Source organism: Melospiza melodia, unplaced genomic scaffold (genome assembly GCF_035770615.1).
Source record: "Melospiza melodia melodia isolate bMelMel2 unplaced genomic scaffold, bMelMel2.pri scaffold_37, whole genome shotgun sequence".
NCBI lineage: Eukaryota > Metazoa > Chordata > Aves > Passeriformes > Passerellidae > Melospiza > Melospiza melodia.
In genome coordinates this window covers 2,163,842-2,190,008 of record NW_026948690.1, presented here as the reverse complement: position 1 = coordinate 2,190,008, position 26,167 = coordinate 2,163,842, and positions in this window count along the sequence as shown.

Here is a 26,167-nt window from a genome sequence, read left to right as displayed (position 1 = left end):
TCTTCTCTGGGGGTCCCTGCAGATTATCTTTTTCTTAAGCTTTTATTTCAGTTGCTCTGATTAATTGCTTTTCTTCCTGAGAAAAATATTATTTTCATTACCAACCTCATCTGTTCTCAAGTATACATGTTTGGACCTAAAAGTTGGTCTAATTGTTCAGCTATGCCTATGGGATTCTCCAAATATCTCTTTTATTTATTTCTTAAAATTTCAGACCTCAGACAAAGTCAAAGAAGCATTTACAAACTCTGATCCATCACCCCCCTTTGAGAACCTCTCTTAATGGAAATAGACCAATCTCTTTATCCCATTCTTTTTGGATTTTTATCTTCTACAGCCTTTCTCCCATATTTTTAGGAAGAATCAGGAGAGGGCTTTCTTCTAACTGATTTTTTAGTGTTTCAATAAAGTGATTCCTTTAGAGAGTTTCCTTAAGCAGCCGGAGCTGTGGTTACCAAGGGAATGGAGCTCAGGGCAGGACGGGGAGACTCGGCCCAGCTCAAGAGTCTCGGTGCTCCAAAGGCGGGGTCTGCAGCCGGGATGGCCCGAGGGGATCGGCACAGCTCAGGGTCTGGGGGCTCCAAAGGCGGGGTCTGCAGCCGGGATGGCCCGAGGGGATCGGCACAGCTCGGGGTCTGGGGGCTCCAAAGGCGGGGTCTGTGGCTGGGATGGCCCGAGGGGATCGGCACAGCTCAGGGTCTGGGGGCTCCAAAGGCGGGGTCTGCAGCCGGGATGGCCCGAGGGGATCGGCCCAGCTCAGGGTCTGGTTGCTCCAGAGGCGGGGTCTGCAGCCGGGATCGCCCGAGGGGCTGTTCCGGTGCAGGCCGAGCTGGAGCGTGGATCGCCCCCACACGGCTCACGGTGGCTGATCCGGCACAGACAAAGCCGGGACTGACCCCGGCTGCAGCGGCGGGAGCCGACAGAGTCAGGGCAGCCGGGGATGGGACAGATGGGACAGACGGGACTCCCCTCGGTGCGGTCAGCGCGGTAACCGCGGTGCACAGGGCAGGACAGACCCCCAGCCCCGGCACGGCCAGCGGAGAGACCGCGGGCCAGCCGGCCGGACTGGGACAGACGGACCGGGGCAGACGGACCGGGACAGACCGACTCTGCCGGAGCCGGCACAGGGGCTGGGAGGGGTGGTGCAGCAGCCAACGAGTGGGGGAACGAACGGGAATGGATGAGATAATTTGTTCTCAGCTTTATACTTTCCCCGTTTTGCTTTTATTGCCTTTCAAAAATGTTATTTTCTTGCAGCCTCCCCCTTCCCCACCATGTGGCATTCTCTTTTTCTTCTGGATTAATCGGTTTTTACAAATAAATCCAGAGTTTAACTTAATTTAAATCTAAACTTCTGCTTGGATGCTTTGAAATGGTTGATAAGCTAACTCACAACCTTCTCATATTGGTTTTCTCATCACCCTTTTATTTATCTTTTGGCAAATTATACATGTTTCAAGTACTTGTTTTTCTACTCCTAAAGTCTCAGTGCACCCATAATTCTTTTAAAAAAATGATCACCCAAAGCCTGAGTATCCCACAGGGCTTTTTGATACATATCCTCTGCTGTTCTCTAATAAGGGTTTTATTATCTAATTGTCTTCCATCAAGATGTTTCTATTTCCCCGATTTCTCTTGTTCGCGACCTATCTTGTTTTAATTCCCTTTTTTTTTTTCTTCTCTAAACTTAGGAATTTCCAATTTTTCTTCATTTGGAGTTAATATTAACTCTTTCAGCTCTATTTTCTGCTGCATTTTTAGCTTCTTGATCTGCCAATTATTTTCTCTTATTTCTGGGTTTTTACCTTTTTGTGTCCTTTAATATGTATTATTACAATATCTCTTAGATAATTTTAATGCCTCTAAAACCTCGAAAATAAGTTTCTCATGTACTAATCTCTTTCTTCTTTAATGAAGTAATCTCCCTTTTTAAATTTTTCTTAAGGTATGTCCTACTCCAAAGGCATACCTTCAATCAATATATAACTCCTTCCTTTTGTGTTATATTTTCTAATGCTCTTTTTAAGTATATAATTCACAAGTTTGCATGTTTTTTCTCATCAACTTCTGCATACCCTGTATTTTGCAAGGAGTTATATTTCTGTTTGTTAACATAACTCCCAAAGTGCTATCTTGTGGTATTTCTGTTGGTAATTTTTTTTTTCTCCTGCTTTTCTTTGCTGTATCCACCTTACTGGATTTTTGTCTCATTTTTCAATATTCTATCTATTCGTCCCCTGCTTCCATTTTTCACTTTTTACTAACAATTTAAATACCAGTTTTCTTTCAACTACTTACACCCAAAAATCTTTTTTTCTCACACTGCTTTTCAATACAATCCACCTCCCTCCAAGGAGATATGGTAAGGCTTAAAATGCACAATCGACATTACCTATACTTTCATTCATCTACCTTCACTCACTTTTATTTCTCATTCACTTTCACACATTCCTTCGCACTCTCAAGACACAAAGTGGATCCTTATTGCTAGAAAATCATGGCTCCCTGTGGACCCCTCTTTTGCTTTGGGGTTTACAAACTCCAGGTCTCAGTGTCTCCAGGCCCCCTAGAAGAGCCCTGACTCTGGCTGCCTCTGGTGTCTGTTCACCTGTGAGGCTGTCTGCGTGTCTTTCACACTCTTCAGCTACGGCCCCTCACACACCCAGGGAACACTAGCTTGGTTCGCAGGTCACTCACTCCTCTTTGGCCCAGAAGCCCACACCTACCCGGGAGCTCCAGCCTTTTGTGCAGGTCACTCACTCCTCTTTCCACTGCCTCCCCCTTCCCACCTGCCCGGGAAGTTGAGGCTGACTTTGTGTGGGTCTCACTCTCACACACCACAAAGCAACAATAAGGTTCCTTTTACTTTTACATCACCTACTACAAGTTTAGGTGTTACTGGCCAGTCCCGGTGCTATTGGATACCCCTCAACCCAGCTGTGTTATCCAACCCCAAATGCTCTTGGGCAATTTTTCCCTCAATCCTGCTGTGTTGTCCAACCCCAGATGCTCTCGGGTAATTTTCCTTCAGTCCTGCCGTGTTGTCCAACCCCAGATGCTTTTGAGTATTTTTCCCTCAATCCAGCTGTGTTGTTCAACCCCAGATGCTCTTGGGCATTTTTGTCCCTCAACCCAGCGGTGTGGTACAACTACAGATGCTCTTGGGTATTTAATTTGTTTTGCTGTGTTGTCCAACCCTGGATGTTCTTGGGCATTTTTATCCCTCAATCCTGCTGTGTTGTTCAACCCTGGGTCTTGTTGGGCAAAAATTTTTCCCTTAATCTAGCTGTGTTGTCCAACCCCGGATGCTGTTGGGCAAAATTTTCATCCCCCAATCTAGCTGTGTTGTCCCACCCTGAGTGTTCTTGGGCATATCCTCAGTCCGACAGAATTCTGCTCAACCCTGCTCTTGGATGCTCTTGGAATAAAATCCCTCAACCCAGCAGGTTTTAGGGGCCCCTCCTGTCCCGTTTCCTAGTGGATTGGGCTAGGAAACCCTGCTCCCTACCTCCGAGGGGTCCAACCCCTCCCTGAGACCCAGTCCCAGTCACCCCGGGGGATTCTTTCACTCTCTTATCTCTCACTTTGTCTCTTTACTGGCCGCTTTTCTTGCGAAAAGACAAAAATGCAGCATGGTAGACTCCTCACTCACTGTGCGGGTCTGGGACAACCAGCCCGCCTGTCATTCACACACATTCATCCCCCCATACCTGCCCCCCCGAGAAGTACTTACCAATCCTTTTTCCTTCCCGGGTTCTTCGTGCGCACTACTAGTCTTAGGGGGCCAATTACCACGGTTGTAGGGAGCCTTTTCCCCTTCTCTTTGTTTTATTGCCTTCTTTTGTCCACAGATCGTAACCTGCGTCTGTCGGTCACCCCAGGGGAGACAGAGCGAGGCTGCCAAAGAGGGCAGGGCTCGCCTTCCCCACTCTGACTCTCCTAAAGCATCGGCAGCGAGGTGTTAGCAACCATCCTCTGCTACCAAATTGTGAAAAACGCCAATTACTTGTTTTTAAAATTTTTAAAGTTTAATAGTAATAAGATGGTTATATAGTAACACAATTAGAGTAATAAAAATTTGGACAAATTGAATTAGGACAATATGAGACAAGAAAAACAAAGAGTTACGGACGTCCGGGTACCCCTTCGTGCCCGCCTCCGCCCATCTCGGCCACGGCCCTGTGGTTGTCCTTGATGAGGCCGAAGGCCCCCAGCCCCTCACGGTGCCCCTGTGCGCCGCCCACGCCCAGCGCGTACTTCTCGGCCGCCCTGAAGCCGGGCGTGCCCTTGCGCGTCCCCGCCACGACCCCTCCCCAACTCCGGCTCTCGGCGACGCCCCGGGCCCGGGCGGCCATGGAGGCCACGCCGCTGCAGCGGCCCAGGACGTTGAGGGCCGTGCGCTCGGCCAGGAGCAGCCCGGAAACGGGGCCGCGAACCTCGGCCAGCAGCGCCCGGCCCGGGCCCAGCCGGGAACCTTCGGGAACCTTCCAGAGCACGGAGCAGCCCGACACCGCGAACACCGCCTCGGCGAACGGGCAGCCGGCCAGCACCCCAAAAAACGGGGGGGTTTTGGGGTTAAATGCGGGGGTTTCGGGGTTAAATCGCGGGGTTTTTTGGGTTTTTGACGAGGATGTGGGCGTGGATCTCGGCGTTCCCCAGTGGCGCCACGGTGGGGTCGGGCCAGGGCGCGTCCTCGTCCAGCCAGGAGCGCGCCAGGGCCCGCAGGCGGTGCGGGGGAGGGGGGGGGCGGCCAGGGGGTCCCCGAAGTGTTCGGGGGGTTCGGGGGTCCCGCGGGGTTCGGGGGCGCAGAGCTGGACATGGTGCGGAGAGACCTGGGGAGAGAGAAAGGGAATTAGGGGGGGGATATTGGGGTCCTTGGGGGGCATTTTGGGGGTCTTTGGGGAGTCTCTGTGAGGATTTGGGGGTCCCAGGAGGGTCCTTGAGGGGATTTGGGGGTCCCAGGAGGGGATTTGGGGTAATGGGGAGGGGTCTTCGAGGGGTTAATGGGGTCCCAGGGGAGATTTGGGGGTTCCCATTGGGATCTATGGGGAGATAATTGGGTCTGGGGGGGATTTTGGGGGTCCTAGGAGGGTCCTTGGGGGGATTTTGGGGTCCCAGGAGGGGATTTAGGGCGATGGGGAGGGGGCTTGGAGGGGATTTGGGGGATCCTTGAGGGGATTTTGGGGTCCCCATTTGGATTTCTGGGGAGCTATTTGGGTCTGGTGGGGATTTGGGGGTCCCAGGAGGGGGCTTGGAGAGGATTTAGGGGTCCCAGGAGGGTCCTTGAGGGGATTTTGGGGTCCCCATTGGGATCTATGGGGAGATATTTGGGTCTGGGGGAGATTTGGGGGTGTGGGGAGGGGGCTTGGAGGGGATTTTGGGGTCGGTTTTGGGGGATTTTGAGGGGATTTTGGGGGTTTGGGGGGTCCCAGGAGGGTCCTTGGGGGATTTTGGGGCTCTTTGGGGGATCCTGGAGGGGATTTTGGGGTCCCAGGAGGGGATTTGGGGTAATGGGGAGGGGGCTTTGAGGGGTTAATGGGGTCCCAGGGGAGATTTTGGGGTCCCCATGGGGATCTCTGGGGAGATTTTTGGGTCTGGGGGGATTTGGGGGGTCCCAGGAAGGTCCCTGAGGGGCTTTGGGGGTCTTAGGGGGGGGCCTGGAGGGGATTTGGGGGTGTGGGGAGGGGGCTTGAGGGGATTTTGGGGTCCCCATTGGGATCTATGGGGAGATTTTTGGGTCTGGGGGGGATTTTGGGGGTCCCAGGAGGGTCCTTGGGGGCATTTTGGGGTGTTGGGAGGGGGTTTGGGGAGATTTGGGGGGTCCTTGAGGGGATTTTGGGGTCCCCATTGGGATCTATGGGGAGATATTTGGGTCTGGGGGAGATTTGGGGGTGTGGGGAGGGGGCTTGGAGGGGATTTTGGGGTCGGTTTCGGGGGATTTTGAGGGGATTTTGAGGGTTTTGGGGGTCCCAGGAGGGTCCTTGGGGGATTTTGGGGCTCTTTGGGGGATCCTGGAGGGGATTTTGGGGTCCCTGAAGGGATTTGGGGCAATGGGGAGGGGGCTTGGAGGGGATTTGGGGGGTCCTGGTGGGGATTTTGGGGTCCCAGGAGGGGATTTGGGGTAATGGGGAGGGGGCTTCGAGGGGTTAATATGGTCCCAGGGGGGATTTTGGGGTCCCCATTGGGATCTATGGGGAGATTTTTGGGTCTGGGGGGATTTGGGGTCCCAGGGGGGATTTTGAGGGATTTTGGGGTCCCAGGGGGGTATTTGGGGGGGTCCTTGAGGGGGTTTTGGGGTCCCCCTTGGGGTTTTTGGGGAGGTTTTGGGTCTGGGGGGGATTTTGGGGGTCCCTGGGGGGATTTGGGGGCGCTGAAGAGCAAATTTGGGGTCGGGTTTGGGGGATTTGGGCCAATTTGGGGCCGATTTTTTTCCACTTTTTTCCCCATTTTGGGGATTTTTGGCCGATTTTGTGCCAATTTGGGTCAATTTGGTGCCGATTTTTGCCTTTTCCCCCCTTTTTTGGGATTTTTTGGTGATTTTCGAGTTAATTTGTGTCAATTTTTGCCAATTTGGTGCCGATTTTTCCCCTTTCTTTCTGGTTTAGGGTATTTTGGGGGGATTTTAGTTTAATTTTTGCCAATTTTGTGCCGATTTTCTCCCCTTTCATTGGTTTTGGGGCTTTTAAATAATTTTGTGTCAATTTTTGCCAATTTTGTGCCGATTCTTTGCCTTTTTTCCCCTTTTTTAGGATTTTGGGGTAATTTTGGGGTGAATTTGTGTCAATTTTTCCCAATTTTGTGCCAATTTTTCCCCTTTCTTTCTGGTTTTGGGTAGTTTGGGGTGATTTTAGGTTATTTTTTTCCAATTTTGTGCCGATTTTTCCCCTTTCTTCCATTTTAGGGATTTTTTGATTATTTTGTACCAATTCTTGCCAATTTAGTGCTGATTTTCCCCTTTTTTTCTGGTTTTGGGGCTTTTTAGCTGATTTTTTGTCAAATTTTGCCCATTTTGTGCCGATTTTTTGCCTTTTTTTCTGCTTTTGGGCCGATTTCTGTTGATTTTGTGTAATTTCAGTCGATTTTATGCCAATTTTTCCCATTTTTGCGCTGATTTTCCCCCTTTTTTCCGGTTTTGGGGCAATTTCTTCTGATTTTGGGCAATTTAAGCCGATTTTGTGTCAATTTTTGCCATTTTTGTGTCGATTTTCCCCCTTTTTTTTCCCTTTTAGGGATTTTTGGATTATTTCGTGACAATTTGAGTCAATTTAGTACCGATTTTCGCCCTTTATTTAAATTTTGGGAGATTTTAAAATAATTTCGTTTCAATTTTTGCCACTTTTGTGCCGACTTTCCTCCTTTTTTCCTGATTTTGGGCAATTTAGGGCGATTTTGAGTAATTTTAGCTGATTTAGTGCCGATTTTTCCCGATTTTGTGTATTTTGGGATGGTTTTGGGTGATTTTGTGTCAATTTTTGCCAATTTTGTGCCGATTTCTCCCCTTTTTCTGGTTTTGGGCCGATTTCTGCTGATTTTGTGTAATTTCAGCCGATTTTATGCCAATTTTTGCCAATTTTGTGCCGATTTTTCCCCTTTTTTTTCCGATTTTGGGCCGATTTCCGCTGATTTTGTGTAATTTCAGCCGATTTTGTGCCAATTTTCGCCAATTCTGCGCCGATTTTTCCCCCTTTTTTCCGGGTTTGGGCCGATTTCTGATGATTTTGGGTTATTGTAGCCGATTTTATGTCAATTTTTGCCAATATTGTGCCGATTTTTCCCCTTCTTTCCCGTTTTGGGCCGATTTCCGCTGATTTTGTGCAATTTCAGCCGATTTTGTGCCGATTTTTGCCCTTTTTGCCCCAAAACCCCCGGTCCCGGGGCCGTTTTGGGACCGGCCCCGCCCCCTCCCCTCACGCGCCCCTCCCCCACTCACCTGGCGCGCGCCGGGCCCGAGTGAGGCCCCGGGGGGGGAGGGGGGGGATCTTACCCGGGGGGGCGGGGCCACAGCGCGGGCGCTGATTGGCTGCCGCCGCTGATTGGCTGCCGCCGCTGATTGGCTGCCACGCCCACCCAAAAAAAAATTTCCGAAAAAACCCAAAAATAAACCCGGAAGTGTTTGGGGGGAGGGGCAATGGGGGGGTGGAAGTTGGGGAAAAATGGGGGGAAATTGGGAAAAATTGGGAAAAATGAGATTTGGGGACATTGGGGAAAATTGGTAAAAAAATGGGAAAAATGAGATTTGGGGACATTGGGGACATTGGGGGAAAAAATGGGGAAAATAGGGGAAAATGAGATTTGGGGACATTGGGGGAAAATGGGGAAAATTTGGGAAAATTGGGGAAAATGAGATTTGGGGACATTGGGGAGATTGGGGGGACGTTGGGGAAAAATTGGGGGAAAATGGGGGAAAATGAGATTTGGGGACATTGGGGAAAAATTGGGGAAAATTGGTAAAAAATGGGAAAAATGAGATTTGGGGACAATGAGAAAAAAATGGGAAAAATTGGGAGAAATTTAGAAAAATGAGTTTTGGGGACATTGGGGACATTAAGGACAATGAGAAAAAAATGGGAAAAATTGGGGGAAATTTTAAAAAATGAGATCTGGGGACATTGGGGGAAAATGGGAGAAAATTGGGAAAAGTTGGGGGAAAAGTGGAGAAAAATCGGGGAAAATTTAGAAAATGAGATTTGGGGAAAATTGGGGAGATTGGGGGGACATTGGGGAGAAATTGGGGGAAAATTGGGAGAAATTTAGAAAAATGAGATTTGGGGACATTGGGGGAAAATTGGGGGAAAATTGGGAGAAATGAGATTTGGGGACATTGGGGACAATGAGAAAAAAATGGGAAAAGTTGGGGGGAAAACGGAGAGAAATTGGGGAAAATTTGGGAAAAAATGAGATTTGGGGACATTGGGGAGATTGGGGGGACATTGGGGAGAAATTGGGGGAAAATTTAGAAAAATGAGATTTGGGGACATTGGGGGGAAAATGGGAAAAAAATGGGAAAAATGGGGAAAATTGGGGAAAATGAGATTTGGGGACATTGGGGAAAAAATGGGGAAAATTGGGAAAAAAAGAGATTTGGGGACATTGGGGACAATGGGGGAAAAATGGGGAAAATTGGGGGAAAATTGGTAAAAAATGGGACAAATGAGATTTAGGGGAAAATAAGATTTGGGGACATTGGGGGAAAAATAGGAAAAAAAAGGGGAAAATTTGGGAAAAAATTGGGGAAAACAAGATTTGGGGACATTGGGGACAATGGGGGAAAAATTGGGGAAAATTTGGGAAAAAATTGGGGGAAAATTGGTAAAAAATGGGAAAATGAGATTTCGGGACATTGGAGGGAAATTGGGGGAAAATAGGGAGAAATGAGATTTGGGGACAATGGGGGAAAAATGGGGAAAATTGGGGGAAAATTGGTAAAAAATGGGACAAATGAGATTTGCGGGAAAATGGGGAAAATAAGATTTAGGGACATTGGGGGAAAAATGGGGAAAAAATGGGGAAAATTGGGAGAAAATTGGGGAAAATGAGATTTGGGGACATTGGGGACGATGGGGGAAAATTTGGGAAAAAATGGGGGAAAATTGGTAAAAAATGGGAAAAATGAAATTTGGGGACTTTGGGGGAAAATTGGGAGAAATGAGATTTGGGGACATTGGGGACATTGGGGACAATGAGAAAAAAATGGGAAAAGTTAGGGGAAAATTTAGAAAAAATGAGATTTGGGGACGTTGGGGACATTGGGGGAAAAATGGGAAAAAAATGGGAAAAATTGGGGGAAAATATATTATATTATGTTATGTTATGTTATATTATATTATATTATATTATATTATATTATATTATATTATATTATATTATATTATATTATATTATATTATATTATATTATATTATATTATATTATATTATATTATATTATATTATATTATATTATATTATATTATATTATATTATATTATATTATATTATACTATATTACATTACATTGTATAGTATTATATTTTATTATTTTATATTTTATTTATTTTATTGGATTTGATTTATTTTATTTCATTTTATGTTTTAATACATTTTTATTTTATTTTATAGTATTTATTATTTATTTTATTGTATTTTATTGTATTTTATTTTATCTTGTTTTATTTCATTTTATCTTATTTTATTTCATTTCATTAATTTTCATTTTTATTTTATTTTATTTTATCTTATTTCATTTCATTTCATTTTTATTTTATTTTATTTTATTTTATTTTATTTTATTTTATTTTATTTTATTTTATTCTGTCTTTCCCCAGCAAAACTCGATTTTATCTCTGGTTTTCTTCAGATTCCAAATTCCAAATTCCATCAGGGGCCAGAAATGCTCTGCAAACAAACCCAAAATGCTCTGCAAACAAACCCAAAAACAGATTTGGGTTTTATTTATTTTTATTTCATTTCATGTTTTAATCCATTTACATTATATTATATTATATTATATTATATTATATTATATTATATTATATTATATTATATTATATTATATTATATTATATTATATTATATTACATTATTCTATATTACATTACATTGTATAGTATTATATTTTATTATTTTATATTTTATTTATTTTATTTTATTTTGTTTATTATTTATTTTTATTTCATTTTATGTTTTAATAATTTTTTATTTTATTTTATTGTATTTATTATTTATTTTATTGTATTTTATTTTATCTTATTTTATTTTATCTTATCTTATTTCATTTCATTTCATTTTTATTTTATTTTATTTCCTTTCATTCATTTTATTTTATTTTATTTTATTTCATTTCATTTCAATTTATTCTGTCCTTCCCCAGCAAAACTCGATTTTCTCTCTGGTTTTCTTCAGATTCCAAATTCCAAATTCCGTCCTGGGGCCAGAAATGCTCTGCAAACACAAAAACCCAACAAACAGATTTGGGTTTTATTTATTTTTATTTCATTTCATGTTTTAATCCATTTACATTATATTATACTATATTATATTATATTATATTATATTATATTATATTATATTATATTATATTATATTATATTATATTATATTATATTATATTATATTATATTATATTATATTATATTATATTATATTATATTATATTATATTATATTATATTGTATAGTATTTTATTTTATTATTTTATATTTTATTTATTTTATTTTATTTTATTTATTATTTATTTTTATTTCATTTTATGTTTTAATACATTTTTATTTTATTTTCTTGTATTTATTATTTATTTTTTTTATTTTATTTTATCTTATTTTATTTTATTTTATCTTATCTTATTTCATTTCATTTTATTTCATTTTTATTTTGTTTTATTTTATCTTATTTCATTTCATTTCATTTTTATTTTATTTCATTTCATTTCATTTTAATTTAATTTAATTTTATTTCATTTTATCTTATTTTATTTCATTAATTTATTTTATTTTATGTTATTTTATTTATTTTATTTTATTTTATTTTATTTTATTTTATTTTATTTTATTTTATTTTATTTTATTTTATTTTATTTATTTTATTTTATTTTATTTTATTTTGTCCTTCTCCAGCAAAACTTGATTTTATTTCTGGTTTTCTCCAGATTCCAAATTCCAAATTCCAAATTCCATCCTGGGGCCAGAAATGCTCTGCAAACACAAAAACCCAAAAACATATTTGGGCTCTGCAAACACAAACCCAACAAACAAATTGTGGTTTTTCAGGGCATTTATGGCCCCGAGCAAAGGGCAAACCCAGCCCAGGGAGGAGAGGTTTGGAGAAAATCAATCCAGCAATAAAATCAATCGATAAAATCAATCAATCGATACATTAAATCGAACAATAAAATCAATCCAAACAATAAAATCAATCCAGCAATAAAATCAATCAATCGATAAATTAAATCCAATAATACAATCAATCCAACAGTAAAATCAATCGAATAATAATTTAAATCAGTCGATAAATTGAATCGAACAATAAAATCAGTCCAAACAATAAAATCAATCGAACAATAAAATAGATGGAAATAAATAAATCAAACAATAAAATAAATCCATTAAATAAATCGAACAATAAAATAAATAAGTCCATAAATTACATCGAACAATAAAATCAATCCAACGATAAAATCAATCCGGCAATAAAATCAATCAAAGTAAATGAATCAATCAATAAAATCAATCAATCGATAAATTAAATCGAACAATACAATGAATCCAAAAAATAAAATCAATCAATTAAATAAATCAAACAATAAAATATATAAATCAATAAATTAAATCAAACAATAAAATCAATCGAACAATAAAATAAATCCATTGATAAATGAAATCGAACAATAAAATCAATCCAATGATAAAATTAATTGAACTATAAAATCAATTGATCAATAAAATAAATCAATCGATAAAATCAATCAATTGATAAATTAAATTGAACAATAAAATCAATCCAACAATAAAATCAATCAAACAATAAAATCAATCGAGCAATAAAATCAATCGATAAATTGAATCAAACAATAAAATCAATCCAAACAATAAAGTCAATCGAACAATGAAATAAATGGAAATAAATAAATCAAACAATAAAAATAAATCCATTAAATAAATCAAACAATAAAATAAATAAGTCAATAAAATCAATTGAACAATACAATCAATCCAACAACAAAATAAATCCATTAAATAAATCAAACAATGAAATAAATCAATCAATAAATTAAATTGAACAATAAAATCAATCAAACAATAAAATAAATCAATCGATAAATTAAATCGAACAATACAATCAATCCAACAATAAAATCAATAGAACAATACAAGCAATAAAATAAATCAATCGATAAAATCAATCAATCGACAAATTAAATTAAACAGTAAAATCAGTCCAAACAATAAAATCAATTGATCAATAAAATAAGTGAAAATAAATAAATCAAACAATAAAATAAATCCATTAAATAAATCAAACAATAAAATAAAGAAGTCAATAAAATCAATTGAACAATACAATCAATCGAGCAATAAAATAAATCAATCTATAAAATCAAGGAATCGATAAATTAAATCAAACAATAAAATCAATCGAGCAATAAAATCAATAAAAATAAATAAATCAAACAGTAAAATAAATCAATTAAATAAATCAAACAATGAAAAAAATAAATCGATAAATTAAATTGAACAATAAAATAAATCCAAACAATGAAATAAATCAGTTAAATAAATCAAACAATGAAATAAATAAATCGATAAATTATATTGAACAATTAAATCAATCCAAACAATAAAATCAATCGAACAATAAAATAAATGGAAATAAATAAATGAAACAATAAAATAAATCCATTAAATAAATCAAACAATGAAATAAATAAGTCAATAAATTAAATTGAGCAATAAAATCAATCCAAACAATAAAATCAATCGAACAATAAAATCAATCAAGCAATAAAATCAATTGAAATAAATAAATCAAACAATAAAATAAATTAAGTAAATAATTTGAACAATAAAATATGTCAGTACATTAAATTGAACCATAAAATCAATCCAAACAATAAAATAATTAGAACAATAAAACAAATGGAAATAAATAAATCAAATAATAAAATAAATCATTAAAATAAATCAAACAATAAAATCAATCAATCAATCAATAAAATCAATCCATCAATCAAACCAATAAAATCAATCAATAAAATCAATCCATCAATCAAACCAATCAATCGATCAATAAAATCAATCCATCAATCAAACCAATCAATCAATCAATCAATAAAATCAATCCATCAATCAAACCAACCAATCAATTAGTAAAATCAATCCATCAATCAAACCAATCAATCAATCAATAAAATCAATCCATCAATCAAAAAAACCAATCAATAAAATCAATCCATCAATCAAACCAATCAATCGATCAATAAAATCAATCCATCAATCAAACCAACCAATCAATCAGTAAAATCAATCCATCAATCAAACCAACCAATCAATCAATAAAATCAATCCATCAATCAAACCAATCAATCAATTAATAAAATCAATCCATCAATCAATCAATCAATCAATAAAATCAATCCATCAATCAAACCAATCAATCAATCAATAAAATCAATCCATCAATCAAACCAATCAATCAATCAATCAATCAATAAAATCAATCCATCAATCAAACCAACCAATCAATCAATAAAATCAATCCATCAATCAAACCAATCAATCAATCAATAAAATCAATCCATCAATCAATCAATCAATCAATAAAATCAATCCATCAATCAAACCAATCAATCAATCAATAAAATCAATCAATCAATCAAACCAATCAATCAATCAATCAATAAAATCAATCCATCAATCAAACCAACCAATCAATCAATAAAATCAATCCATCAATCAAACCAATCAATCAATCAATAAAATCAATCCATCAATCAAACCAACCAATCAATCAGTAAAATCAATCCATCAATCAAACCAATCAATCAATCAATAAAATCAATCCATCAATCAAACCAATCAATCAATCAATCAATAAAATCAATCCATCAATCAAACCAATCAATCAATCAATAAAATCACTCCAACAATCAAACCAACCAATCAATCAATAAAATCAATCCATCAGTCAAACCAATCAATCAATCAATAAAATCAATCCATCAATCAAACCAATCAATCAATCAATCAATAAAATCAATCCATCAGTCAAACCAATCAATCAATCAATAAAATCAATCCATCAATCAAACCAACCAATCAATCAATAAAATCAATCCATCAATCAAACCAATCAATCAATCAATCAATAAAATCAATCCATCAATCAAACCAACCAATCAATCAATAAAATCAATCCATCAGTCAAACCAATCAATCAATCAATAAAATCGATTCCTCGGCGGGGGCCGGGACACGCGATGGGCGGGGGGGGCACGGAGGGGACAAAAGGGGGAGGGGACAAAAGGGGGGCGGATAATGGGGGCCCCTCCCTGCCCCCCAGTCCCCCCCAGCCCTTTTGGACCCTCCCAGTCCATCCCAGTTCCTCCCAGTCCATCCCAGTTCCTCCCATTTCCCTCCCAGTCCATCCCAGTTCCCTCCCAGTTCCCTCCCAGTTCCCTCCCAGTCCCTCCCAGTTCCCTCCCAGTCCCTCCCAGTTCCCTCCCAGTCCATCCCAGTCCCTCCCAGTCCCTCCCAGTCCCTCCCAGTTCCCTCCCAGTCCCTCCCAGTCCATCCCAGTTCCCTCCCAGTCCATCCCAGTTCCCTCCCAGTCCATCCCAGTCCATCCCAGTTCCCTCCCAGTCCATCCCAGTTCCCTCCCAGTCCCTCCCAGTCCATCCCAGTTCCCTCCCAGTCCATCCCAGTTCCCTCCCAGTCCCCCCCAGTTTGTCCCAGTCCATCCCAGTCCCTCCCAGTCCCTCCCAGTTCCCCCCCAGTCCCTCCCAGTTCCCTCCCAGTTCCCTCCCAGTCCCTCCCAGTCCCTCCCAGTCCATCCCAGTCCCCCCCAGTTCCCTCCCAGTCCCTCCCAGTTCCTCCCAGTCCATCCCAGTTTGTCCCAGTCCATCCCAGTTCCCTCCCAGTCCCTCCCAGTCCATCCCAGTTCCCTCCCAGTCCATCCCAGTCCATTCCAGTTCCATCCCAGCACTCCCCTCCCGCCAAAAGGGGCGTGGCCAGAGCTGTCAATCAAAGCCGTTCATTGCCCCGCCCCTGGCTTGGGGTCAGGGTGGTGGCCAAGGGGTCACTGGGGGGGTCAGGGGGTCACTGGGGTCCATGAGGGGTCACTGGGGTGGCCAAGGGGTCACTGGGGTCACGGGGGTCACTGGGGTGGTCAGGGGGTCCGTGAGGGGTCACTGGGGGCTTCACTGGGGTCAGTGGCGTGGTCAGGGGGTCACTGGGGTCCATGAGGGGTCAGTGGCATGGTCAGGGGGGGCTCAGGAGGGTCCATGGGGGGCTCAGGAGGGTCCATGGGGGTCCATGAAGGTCACTGGGGTCACTGGGGTCCCTGAGGGGTCAGTGGGGTGGTCAGGGGGTCACTGGGGTCTGTGAGGGGTCCCTGAGGGGTCACTGGGGTGGTCAGTGGGGTCCATGAGGGGTCCATGGGTGGTCACTGGGGTCACTGGGGTCCCTGAGGGGTCACTGGGGGCTTCAAGGGGGTCCATGGGGTGCTCAAGGGGTCACTGGGGAGGCCAAAGGTTTCGTGACGAGTCCATGGGGTGGTCCCGGGGGTCCGTGGGGTGGCCAAGGGGTCCCGGGGGTCCCTGAGGGGTCCCGGGGGTCCGTGGGGCCCTCCAGGGGGTCCTGAGCACCCAGTGGGGTCAGGGGGGTCCATGGGGGGGTCCTCAAGGGGGTCCAGAGGGTCCATGGGGGGGGTCAGGGGGGTCCCTGAGGGTCCCGGGGTGGTCCCAGGTGGTCCATGAGGGGTCAGGAGGGTCCATGGGGGTCCATGAAGGCCCTGAGGGTCCTGGGGTGGTCCCAGGGGGGTCCATGGAGGGTGGGGGGCTCAGGAGGGTCCATGTTGGGGTCCTCAAGGGGGTCCTGAGGGTCCATGGGGGGCTCAGGAGGGTCCATGGGGTCAATGGGGTCCCTGGGGGTCAAAGGGAGTCCATGGGGGGGTCCATGGGGGGCTCAGGAAGGGTCAAGGAGGGTCCATGGGGGGGGTCCGTGAGGGTCCTGGGGGTCATTGAGGGGCTCAGGAGGGTCCATGGGGGGCTCAGGAGGGTCCATGAAGGTCCTGGGTGGTCCCTGAGGGTCCGTGAAGGTCCTGAGGGTCCATGGGGGGGTCAGGAGGGTCCAAGGGTGACCATGGGGGGTCCATGAGGGTCCATGGGGGTCCATGAAGGTCCTGGGGGTCATTGAAGGGGTCAGGGGGGTCCATGAGGGTCCATGGGGGGGGGTCCTGGGGGTCATAGAGGGCTCAGGAGGGTCCATGGGGGTACCATGAAGGTCCTGGGGGTCCCGGGGTGGTCCCTGAGGACCAGGGGGGTCCAAGGGTGGCCATGGGGGGGTCAGGGGGGTCCATGGGGGGGTCCCGGGGTGGTCCCTGAGGGTCCTGGGGTGGTCCCAGGTTATCCATAGGGGGGGGGTCAGGAGGGTCAGTGGGGTGGTCACTGGGGTCCGTGGGGTGGCCAAGGGGTCACTGGGGTCCCTGGGGTCAGTGGGGTCACTGGGGTCACTGGGGTCACTGGGGTCCGTGGGGTGGTCACTGGGGTCACTGGGGTCACTAGGGTCACTGGGGTGGTCAGTGGGGTCACTGGGGTCCATGAGGGGTCACTGAGGTGGTCAAGGGGTCAAGGGGGTGAGACAGAGTAAAGATCCATTCTGAATTAGGTGAAGTGTCTAAGAGAGGTGAAAAGTCTGTGAGGCCAAAGCTGAGGAAGAACTCGCATGCCGAGACAGCAAGGAGACAGAGAAAGAAAAACAGAAAAAACCACAAGGTCGATTTGCCCCCGACTTAGAAATTCCTTTGATAAAGAAGAACTGGTGCTAAATGTCACACGGAATGAATATGTATGAACTTATTGTGAAACTGTATGCATATGCATTTGGAAGGGGGATAAAAGAAGACCCGAGGTCTTCAGAAGCACACATGCCTTGTTGGGGGACTTGCGTCCGACGCGCGCCGTAAATAAACATACCGGGCTTTACAACTTTTATAAAGTTGTGAGGTTTCTTCTTTTCTCCGCAAAACATTATGGCGAGCCAAGCCGGGAGTTCTCTGTCCCCGCAGGGGCAGGGGGGATAGACGGACCTCCAAGGCGTGCCCTAGGATTTTTTCCTGGTGGGGCTCCGCTCATCTCAATTTGCCACCTGCGAGGACAGACAACGACCTGCTGGCCTGCGGAGGAAGATACGGTATGTACTGAAGGGCCCCCGGGGGAGGGAAAGGAGAGCAAGGGAGTAAACCACCCAGAGACGTCTGGGTTCAGCTGATAGAGCAGCTGTATTAGAGACAGGATTCATCGTTCTGATAGAGCAGACCGCTAGTGGCTCTGGGGGTGAGCCGGGTGAACCCGTGTATGTGTGTGTTGGGGGTTCATAGTTCTGATAGAGCAGAACCGCTAGAGGCTCTAGGGGTGAGCCGGGTGAACCCATGTATGTGTGTGTTGGGGGTTCATTGTTCTGGTAGAGCGGAACCGCTAGAGGCTCTGGGGGTGAGCTGGGTGAACCCGTGTATTTGTGTTGGGGGTTCATAGTTCTGATAGAGCAGAACTGTTGAGCCCGTGTGTGTTTTGTTTGTGTGTGTGTGTGATGTCCGGACACTGTGTTGCTGTATGGTTAATGTGTGCATTGTGTGGTTGGTGAGCTGTGTTTCTAATCGTGCAAGTGTATAAGTGTATGGTGTATAAAAGGAATAAATCTACAGTGTGGGGGGGTCAGTACTACCCGTGTTTGAAGCAGCCGAGAGAGGCCTGAGGCGCCGGCTGCAGCAGGCTGCGGGGGCAGGGACAGAAGTGCCTTGCAGAGAAGCGAGTGGAAGAATGTCAGTGATGGTATTTATCGTGTTTAAATGTAGTGATTTGTGTAGATTTGGTACATTTTAACCGTGAGTATGAGCTCAGAGAGTTCCTTTGCCTTGGATGTTTGATTTTGATCTCTAGACTGTATGCTGTTATTTTGATTGTGTCCAAGAAAATTGATTTGAGTAAATGCTGAATTATGGTATGCTATGTTGTGTTGAGAAAAGCGAGCACTTTGAGAGATATGCCCTTTCCCAGTGGTTTTGTGTGGTGATTTTCTTCCGCTGCATTGTGGTAATTTGATTCTCAGATTGTATAGTAGTGTTTGTAGAGATTTTAACATTTTGTTGCAACAAGAGTAGCATTTTACATAGGAGAACTATAGTACGGTGATTTATGCTTAACTACGATAGAGTTAAAGGAATTCTAAGAATTCCCCCTTCACAGCAATTCAAGCCTTGGCTCTAGTGAATTTGAGATAAAGGGGGGGTGCGGGTGCGAGTGTTTGTGTCTGTGGGCATATCAGAGTTTCGGCTGTGACTAGCACAGTCTTTTTGCAAAGCAGTAAAACAAGTGTAAGTAGACACAGGGCTTAATTAGATTGTGCAAGAAGAGAACTAGAAAAGACTGATATTTTCTTTGATCAGAATATAGTGTCTATATCACGTTTTTGATTAGCATGCTGTGTGAGGCGACAGTGGCTGTCCCCTGGGCACAGGGACAGCTCTGGCTGCCCCGTCTCCCCAGGGAACACGAGAATGGCCTGTGAGCAAAAGCTGGATGTGCAGGTATTATTGCAGTGCGGTGTTTATGGGAAACACTGGTTTTGCTGTTCTAATAAGTGTCAGGGCACATGTAAATTAGAGGTTTCTGGTCAAGCGGATTCAGAACCTAAGGTCTTAGAGCTTGTGTGTGGGAACCACATCTGATACCTGCCACCTGGAGCTGTGTATAGGAGGAAAGTTGAGAAACTACTGTGAAGGTCTGTAAAAAGGTTTGAGTAGAAGCGAGATAGGGCAAGGAGAAATAAATAATGAGAACTGACCAGAGCAAAGAAGTTCCTAAATTAGCCCCTTTTGGGAGGGGCTCACTGGGAGAAGGCTGCCAGTAGGAGCAGCTCAGAAAATAAAAAGATTTATAATACTTCATTGCTGTTAGTACTGTTTTAAAATAGGAAGATAAATGGGATAGAGTTTTGTATGCTGAAATGTCTTTGTGTTTTAAGAAATCACCCAGAATGGCAAAGAGACTGTAAGATCAGACCACCCTCTGGTCTTAGCCCTTGAAAAAGGAAAACAAGGCAAAGAGAAAGCAAATCAAACATGTTGTTCAGCATGCAGCATAAGATAGCAACGTATGAAATCAAGCAAAGATTATCATGCTGAAATACAAAGCAATCACAGTTCACAAAATGAGTACATATGATTTGCTAAAGGCTCCTCCCAAGGTAAGGGAGGAAGGGTAAAGATGACCTCCCCAAAAGGGAAGAATTTTTGTTGACACAAGTGCCATATATTCAGTTTTAAATAAAGCTTTAGTACCTGTGGAGAATGTTTATGTTGCAGTGTGGGGAAAAACTGAACAACTGGCCAGTCTGAGAAGGCATACTTGTGCAAACCTTTAAAGTAACATGTGTACTATGTGTACCTAAAAGCTTTTGTACAATTCGCTCAATTTGCTAAACATTCTCAAATGAGAAAGGTTACTCTGGAAGCAAATGACATAAAGATGTTAGGCTTAACATTAACAGACACTGAAATTAAGAAAGACATTAGTAAAGAGATATTAGAATAAGTAAATAAATGTTTTCAAGAGTATGGGCCTCTGCTGTACCAGGGAGACTGAAAGATGCTCCCCCATGAGCATCAAGCTTAAGGAAAGAACACAACTAGTGAGAACTGAGTAGTACCCTCAAAAGCAAGATAAGGAAGGAATCAGCCCAATAACTGATAGTACTTGATTAAGGGCTGTCAATAAGATAACACAGAATTTATACCCTGTGGTAGCAAATCCATATACCTTACTGACTTGTTTCGCACCTGAGCTAACCTGGTTCACTGTTTTAGGCCTAAGAGATGCCTTCTTTTGCCTCCCTATCCACAAAGCCAGCCAGAAAATTTTTGCATTCAAACTCAAGCTCACATAGTCCATGTGCCTGAAGGCTTCAAGATTCCCCACTCCAATTAGAGAACAGCTTGCAAAGACCCAGAGTCCCGAGAAGCTCCACAAGAGGAAAGGAGGCTGTTGCAGTACGTGGACGATCTTCTAGTAGCCACTCGGATGAGGGAAGCGAGAGAAGCCTGGACGGTAAGCCTTTTGAATTTCCTAGGACTCCAAGGATGCAGAGTCTCAAAGAAAAGGCACAGGTAGTGAAACAGAAAGTAATCTACCTAGAGTAAGAAGTGAGTGCAGAGCAGTAGACTTTAAAGAAAGAGAGGAGACTGCTGATCTCACAGAGAAAGAAGAGACAATCCAGCTGCTAGAAGGAGTTCAGCTACCTGAAAAGGCATATTAAAGCACACTAGAGAGTGAGCTTAAAATTAGAAGAAAGAAATGAGCTAGCAGATAGAGAGGCAAAGAAAGCAGCAAAGGGTGAAGTACAGATTTTCCTCGAAAGTAAGCCATAATACAATAATACTAACCAAAAGAGATGTACAACTGCAAAAGGTGAGCTACCATTGAAAGAGAGCTAGTAATCCCTTCCCATTTTCATGGTTACTAGTGAAGGAAGGGCACTAGAAAACACACTAGAGCCTAACTACTTAAAAGCCTTTTATAGAGTGTGGCTCCTTTCTCAAAATGACCAAAGCTGCGAGTGATACAGAGTGCATTAAATTGAAGTGTTGACTTTGAAGCAGTAATTTCCACAAGCTTTCTAGAACACACATCTGATTGAAACAATCGTTGTATCGTTGTCAGGAATTTATATGCCACTATCAATCAGGTAAGCCGACAATGAGATCCTTGCCTCCAGACTAACCCCAAAATACCCCCCGGCCAAAACTCGGTCAGACTGGGAGAGGCCATGGGCCTGTACAGCAGTGGCAAATTAACTTTTCAGAACTCCCAAGGAAAGGGGGGTATCAGTATTTATTGGTATTGATAGATACATTTCCAGGGTGGCCAGAAACATTCCCCACCAGAACTGTCAAAGCTCAAGAGGTGACCAGATTATTTTTACAAGAAATAATACCACGCTTCAGAGTTCCAGCCACGATATCCTCAGATAAAGAATCACATTTCATTTCCAAAATAGTGCAACAGATTAGTAGCCATCTGAGCACAGATTAGGAACTTCACACCCCATACCACCCCCAATCAAGTGACCAGGTGGAGAGAATGAATAAGACTGAGGCAAGAAGTTAATCTACCCTAGCCCAAGCTCTTCCACTAGCAATATTTCAAATTCAAACTAAACCTTGAGCTAAAGGAATGCTAGGTCCTTTTAGAATGCCTTATAGAAGACCATATAGAACACAAAGAGAATGTCCAGAATGTCCACCTACATGGTGGCATTAAGCAAGCAGCTCAGAGTAATTGAGAAACATGTGGCTGGAACTCAGAGCAGGGAGTTAGACAGCCTGGGGATGATGTATATGTTAAGTCTCTTACAGAGAAGACTTCAGAACCACAGTGAGACAGACCACTGTGAGTACTTCTCACCACCTTCACTGCAATCAAAATCAAGGAGCAGAATGCCTGGATCCATCACTCTCGGGTGAAGAAGGCCCAGAAACCCCTTAAGGAGTGACGCCAAGAGACAATGAACTGAGATTAAAACTTACTCGGGCAAAATGAGTATATTGCAGTCAAGAGTAGCTCATATTTTAGTTTGTAGAATTGTATTGTGTGTAATCATAACTGAAGTTTCAGAACTTGAGAGTACCTCTGTTCAAAGTAATGCTAAATGGCCTTGGTCCTGGGCATTTAATTAGTATACTAGATCCATAAGAAAACCTTCTGAGATAAAAGATTTAAACATATCTACTGTAGTAATCCACGAAAATCAGATATGTGAGGAGCAAGAATGGCAAGAACAAAAACTGTAGACTCTTCAAAGAATCAGAAGAGAAGAAATCAAAGTAAGGTGCCAAGTCATCAATAGAGTAGCTTATGAGAGACCAGATGTAATTAGTGTCTGAACCTCCCCTAGTGTATATGAACACCAAGAAGTCTGTGATAACCTAAGTGAATCAGACTGTTGGTGTAATTTCACCTTGATACAGCCTGTAGAAGTGACCTGCCTTTGAGCTCGAATTAATATCAGACTTTCATTTGAATTCAAAGTAGACACTGTACTTTTTACCACAGCAAGGCCTTATACACTCCATACTAGTTCAGACTCTACCCAAACTCCAAACTTGAACCTAACGTAGTAAAGAATGTGACTGAACAACAGCTATTATTCAATCCAGAAGAGTCTCTCAAATGTGTAAAGTTAATAATGCAAATTAACATCTCAAAAATCCAACCAGCCTGCTCCTCCTTCCTAAAAACTTCCTTTGAGAGCTAGACAACATAGTTACAAAAACAAGCATATCTCAAGAGCAGAACAAGAAAAGAAAGAGCCAGCTCTCCTGGTGCCTAAAACCAAGAACACCAAGAAATCAGTTTCCTTAAGTCATTTTCCAAGCCAGTTAGCTGAACACTCAGGCAATGACTAGTAAAAGGTGCTGAACTGCAAGTGGTAAATTAACCCAAGCAAAGAAAGTGATTTTCTTTATTTATAGCTATCCCTTTTCCTACTGAGATTTAGATCAGTGATTGTCCCAGTCTGAGGCAGTTGGATTCTGCTTAAAAGAAGTAGAGAGAGACCCCCCCTCAGAGCTCAGCAGCAGGCTGTAAGATTTGGAGCATCACTTTTGTGCTGAGTGTTTCAAGTAGCAGAAACCTGATCCCAGTTTCTTCTGAGGCACTGCAATGAATTTAGGCTCTTCTCTCAGATTTCCCCTTCATTATTTACTTGAAGCTTAGACCTGAAGCTAAGAGCAAGGTGAGTGAAGTTTTGTAGACCAAGAGAGACATTCCTGCTTGCCACACATCTGAGAAATCAGGTACTTTAGAAGGAGAAAGAGATTCCTGAAGTCTCTACATTTCAGAACAAACATCTGCCTCAAATATAACCTAAACCTCTGTCAGATACACTTGTGAAGTGTGTCTGAATTTGCAGTGTGAGCCCAGCACATCCCTCTGGCAAGGAGGGATAGTCATAAACAGAAAGCAGTTCCTGTTCCCCATAACAAACATCTAACTGGCATATTAGAGACAAGATTAAGAGTTTTAAATAGAATTGATTCAGAAATACTGGTGAATAAACTAGCTACTGCAGCAAGTAGCCTAACAAAATTGAAGCAGCCTTTATAGTAATCTCTATTAGCATTAAGAACTAGCCAGTGACAGATTTCAAAAGTACTGCCAAAGTAAAGAAGTATGAAAAAGCCAGAGACCAAGACCACAAGTTAATAGTAGAAGCACTAAGTATAGTACAAGATAATGTGTCTTTAGCTTTCAGTTGTATACAAGCACAGTTATAGATACAAGCAACAGCAGCTCTGATCATATGAGAAAGAGGTGAAAGTAATTTTCCAGCTAAAATTCAAGAAATTGTGTGAGATAATGCAACTGATGTTTAAAAGAAGTTTCAAACCTAGCAGACTATAGTGAATTTCACCTATGATCCTGTTTCTAATGTAACAACTGCCTTTGTGCTTACCATACATAATGTCACTGTTTATGTTATCCATCCCATCGTTGCTCTAAGGTTAAACCATGAAAAACAATACTCTATCCTTCAGAACATAGAGTGTGAGCACAAAAGATGAATGAGAAGTGGCAGACAGTAAACTTAGAATCCTGCACTGCTAGAGAACAGATAGGATTCATTTGTGAAAGCAATACTATTAATGCTCAAGGTGTGTGTTTGAACACTGAGCAGAGTATTTGTCACTTCGAAATTCATCCAGTCACTGACCAGAAAACTGTGCTCGTATATACTAGAAAAGGATGTATGCTTGAGAACTGCTTGTGCTGCTGTACAAATTGATAGCAATGATGTTATTCTGTCTAGTAGAAACCATTCTAGTCTCTGTATATGTAATTTTGTTAAGATTATTAGATGTGATCTTTAAGTAGTCACCAACTGCAAATGGAATCTTTAATAAGTTGTACCACCCCATTGTAGTTTTACTACTATTAATTAGAGTAAGCTTAAGATTATCTATTATATTGTTAATTTAGAACTAGAGAATACTACAACAAATAGCTGTACTAACATCTTTGTCAAAAGCACATAGTGAAGCACTAAAAGACACTTACTGTTGTGAAAGTTTTCATTAAGTAAAAGAATTTACTTATTTCCTAGGAAAGGGGGGAATGAGACAGAGTAAAGATCCATTCTGAATTAAGTGAAGTGTCTAAGAGAGGTGAAAAGTCTGTGAGGCCAAAGCTGAAGGAAGAACTCGCATGCCGAGACAGCAAGGAGACAGAGAAAGAAAAACAGAAAAGACCACAAAGTCGATTTGCCCCCTACTTAGAAATTCCTTTGATAAAGAAGAACTGGTGCTAAATGTCACACGGAATGAATATGTATGAACTTATTGTGACACTGTATACATATGCATTTAGAAGAGAGATAAAAGAAGACCCGAGGTCTTCAGAAATACGCATGCCTTGTTGGGAGACTTGCGTCCCACGCATCGTAATAAAAGCATACCAAGCTTTACAACTTTTACAAAGTTGTGAAGTTTCTTCTTTTCTCCGCAAAACATTCCCATGCCCGGGGGGTGGCAACGAGTGGAGGATCCCACATGGGGCTTCCCAGAGCTCCCCGTTCCAGTGCTCCCAGTACACCCAGGAGCTCCCCTTTACCCTCCCCCCCACCCCAGTGCCAGAGAGCAGTGGGGGCCTTGTCACTCTTAGTGAACCCGAAACGCAGCTTTTGATGAAACCGGGGGGTTTTTTAGCTCAGTTCTTCCTGGTCAGCTCGGGAATGAACAAGGAGGGTCCTGGTCAGGTTGTAGAGCAGATTGTTGTGGGATTCGCAGGATTTTTGGGGCTCCCTCAGTCTCTTGGGAGTCACTTCACAGCACCACCGCAAACAGCGCCCCCTGCCGGTACCCAGGGAAACCGCACTCCCTGTTTCCATGGCAACATACACCCCTTTCTCATAGCAACAGCATCCCATCTCCATGGCAACCGTCCCCCGTTCTCATGTCAGGGGCCCCCTGTCCCCATGGCCTCAGCCCCCTAATCCCATGGCAACAACACCCTTCTGTTCCCATGACAACAGTCCCCTCCCATTCCCATGCCTACACCTCCCCATTCCTACGGTAACATCCCCCAGGCCCATGGCACCTGTAGCCCCCGTTCCCATGCCCACAGCACATGCGCCGCACTCTCCCCGCCTCTCTGTCTCTCTGACTACATTTCCCATCACCCCCTGCGGCCCGCGGCATGCTAATGGCGCTTGACAGCTCCGTGGACTCTATTTCCCATCACTCCCCGCAGCGCGGATGGGAGAGAGGGGGTCTCTACAGTGGCTGTCGCAGGCTCTGTCTTGTGAAATGAGCGGTGTGGGGATGCCAAGATGGCGGACAAGGAGGGGGAAGCACCACCAGAGGTGCGGAACAGGGCTGGGGAAGGACCCCCGGATGGGCCCTGCATCATCCGCATTGTCAAGTCC